Source organism: Fukomys damarensis, unplaced genomic scaffold (assembly GCF_012274545.1).
Source record: "Fukomys damarensis isolate Sample0158 unplaced genomic scaffold, DMR_v1.0_HiC HiC_scaffold_21, whole genome shotgun sequence".
NCBI lineage: Eukaryota > Metazoa > Chordata > Mammalia > Rodentia > Bathyergidae > Fukomys > Fukomys damarensis.
In genome coordinates, this window is record NW_022900933.1 from 41,400,488 (window position 1) to 41,404,260 (window position 3,773).

A 3,773-nucleotide genomic window follows, 5' to 3' on the forward strand; every position below is an offset into this window, starting at 1 on the left:
GGAATCTATGTAATGGCTAAAGATTTTTCCTACACTTACTGGCCATTTGTAACTCATTTTGAAAAGTGTTTATTGAGTTCACTTTCCCTTTTAATTGTTTAAATTTTTTTTTGTTTGATTTTAGGGGTTGGTTGTTCTAGGTGGTGTTTTGAATTCTGCATACTTGATACTGTACTACTCTTTCCGTATACTAGCTGGTGAGGACTCTTTTCCATTTTATAGGCTGTGTCTTCACTCTGTTGATTGTTTACTTTGCATGCATAAGCTTTTTAATGTGCTGTGATCTCATTCAGTGGCCCTTGCTAGTATCCCCTGAGCTTTTGGAGACCTGTGTAGGAAGTCTGTGCCTATGCCCACATCTCAAAATGTTTTCCCCTAGCAGTTTCAAAGTTTCTGGTTTTACATTGGGATCTTTGATCCATTTTGAGCTGATTTTTTTTATGAAGCAAAGGATAAGGATCTACTTGCAATTTTCTACACATGGATATCCAGTTTTCCTGAAACCATTGTTGAAGAGGCTGTGTATTCTCCAACATATGTTGGTGGCATCTTTGTTTATGAGAATCAGATTCCATAGCTGTGGGAATTTATTTGTGGGTCCTCTGTTCTATTCCATTGGTCAGCTTTTCTGCTTTTATTCCAGTACCATGCTATTTTTGTTCCTATGGTTTTATAGTATATTTTGAAATTGGGCATTCTTTGCACAAGCATTTTTTGCTCAGGACTGCTTTAGCTATTGGGACTCTTTTGTGCTCCCATATGAATTGAAGGATTGTTTTTTTCTAGTTCTGAAAAGAATCTGTGTCATTAGTATTTTGATGGAGATTGCATTGAATCTATTGTTTTCTGTAATGTGGCTGTTTTAATAATCTTGATTCTGTCAATCCATAAACATGGGAACTCTTTCCATCTTTTCATGTCATCTTCACTTTCTTCAGTGCTTTATAATTTTCCTTGTTGAGGCCTTTTACTTCCTTGGTTAGGTTTATTTCTAGGTATTTTCTGAGCAGTGGTGAATGGAATTGTTTTCCTGGTTTCTTTCTCAGAGAGTTCATTATTGATGTATAGAAAAGCTACTGATTTCTGTACACTGATTTTATACCCTGCTACTTTGTTGAATTTGTTTATTAGTTCTAAGAATATTTTGGTAGAGCCTCTAGAATCTTGTAAGTATAGAATCATATCACCTGTAAACAGGAATAATTTTACTTCTTCCTTTCCAATTTGTGGTCCTTTTATTTCTTTCTCTTGCTTGCTTGATTGCTCTGGGTACAATTTTAAAGTACCATATTGAAGAATAGTGATGGGAGTGGACACCTTTGTCTTGTTCCTGATCCTAGAGGAAAAGCTTTCAATCTGTTGGCTGTGGATCTGTCATATATATCCTTTACTATGTTGAGGTAAGATCCTTCTGTGCATACAGTAGTTTCTTCAGGGCTCTCTCTCATCATGAAAGGAGATTGAATTTTATTAAGACTTTTGCTGTGTTTATTGAGATGTTTGTGTGAGTTTTGTCCTTGATTCTAGTTATATGGGGTGTTATTCTGCTGGTTTGTGTAGGTTGAGCCATCCTTGAATCCCAGGAATGAGACCAATCTGATCTTGGGATATGATCTTTTAAATGTTCTGTTGAATTTGATTTGCAAGTATTTTGTTGAGGAATTTTGTATCTATCTTCATCAAGAATATTGGTGTATATTTTTCTTTTTGTGTTATAACCTTATCCAGTTTTGGTATCAGGGTGATACTGGCTTCATAGAATGAGTTTGGGAGCTTTCCTTCTCCTTCTGTTTCATCAAATAGTTTGGGGAGAATTGGTTTTAGTTCTTAAAAGATCTGATAAATTTCAGCAGTAAATCCATCCAATTCTTGGGTTTTCTTTGTTGAGAGACTTTTATTACAGATCCCATCTTAATTGTTATTTATCAGTTTAGGCTTTTTATATCCTTTTGGTTCAATTTTGTGAGGTCATGTATATCCAGAAGTTTATCTAATTCTACGTGTGATAACATTTTAATTTAAAATTTCAAAATAGTCCCTCACAATCCCCTGGATTTCAGTATTATCTGTTGCAATATTACCTTTTTCATTTCTGATTTTATTAATTTAGATTTCTCTTTCTTTTGGTTAGTTTTGCTAAGAGTTTATCTTGTTTGTTTCCAAGAACCAACTTTCTGCTTCATTGATCTGTCAGCCTATTTTGTTAACTTCATCTTTGATCTTTATTATTTCTTTCTTTCTTCTGGTTTTGGATTTAATTGTTCTTGATATTCTAAGGCCCTGAGATACATCATTAGGCTATTTGAGATCTCAGATTTTTTTAAATACAGGTACTCATAATGATAAACTTCCCTCCTAGAACTGTTTTCAGTGCATCCCAGACTGGTGTGATGGGCTTCCATTTTCATTTCATTTTAGAAAGTTTAAAATCTGGACCAGGGATGTTAGCTCAGTGGTTCCATTGCCTGCCTTGCAAGCACAAGGACCCAAGTTCAATCCCAGGTACCAAAAGCAAACAAACAAAACCCAAAAGTTTAAAATTCACCTCAATATCTTCAATGACTCAATAATTATAAGACTATTGTTTTATCTCCATGTTTCCTATATTTCCTACTCTAGTATCTCCTACTATTGATTTTTAGTTTCTTTGTTATGATTTGATGCCATTGTTATGATTGTTATGATCTGATTTTTTATTTGTTAAAATTTTCTTTGTGACCTAAGATATCTGTTTTAGAGAAAAAATTCCATAAACTGCTGAAAAGAAGTTCATTCTGCAGTTGTTGAATGGAATACTCTGTAGATGTCTGTAATAAGTCCTTTTGGTCTGTACTGTAGTTTAACTCTGATTCCTCTTTGTCGATTTCTTTTAGTGTAGATGACCTATCTGTTGGTGAGAGAGGGTATTAGGGTTAGACAGGCATGGAGAGGGTACACCACACAGCCTGGCAGAGTTGCTGAGTTGAGTCTCAGATCAACAGCCAAGCTCAGCAGAGCAAAATAGTGGAGAAGAGAGCACAGCCCAGAGCATGAGCCCAGAGGTCATCATCTGCACACACAGGAGAACTCATATGAGGTGGGGCAGATGCCCATTGTATGCTTGAGGCTGAATATGTCTTAGACTGGCACAGGCCTGGGATATACATGTCCCTGCCAGCTGGAGAAGGGACCTTGTGACACACAGGACCCTGGAGAGTCCTCTGCAGGAAGTGGCTGCAGAAGGACTGAATTTCCCTGCTCTTCTGCTTCGAGCCCCAGCAATGCCTTAGAGCAAGTCTCAAAAGAAAAATAACTAGTAGAACAAAGCCCAAAATTTATTAAAGGAATACAACAAAATCTAGCATCCAACACATAATGTCCACCCAAAAGTGACCAGGCACACAAGGAGGAGGATAATATCAAGAGGTGAGAAGACACAGCCAGAAGGGAAAATAGTCTTCCCAGCAAACAATGCAGAAGAAAAGTTCATTCTTTGTTTTTAAATACTGAACATATGATAATTTACTACCCAAAATAAACCTGGGGGGGGGGCTTTAAAAATAAAGAACAGCCCAGAACAGTACATCACTGATTTATGAGATAGCATCAACCAGCCCCACATACACAAAGTTGAAATCTTAGGGGGGGAAAAAAAAGGTTAGCTGGCCATGGTGGCGCATGCCTGTAATCCCAGCGCTGGGGAGGCTGAGGCAGGAGCATCTCTAGTTCGAGACCAGCCTGGGCTACACAGTGAGTTCCAGGTCAGTCTCAACTACATAGTGAGACCCTGTCTC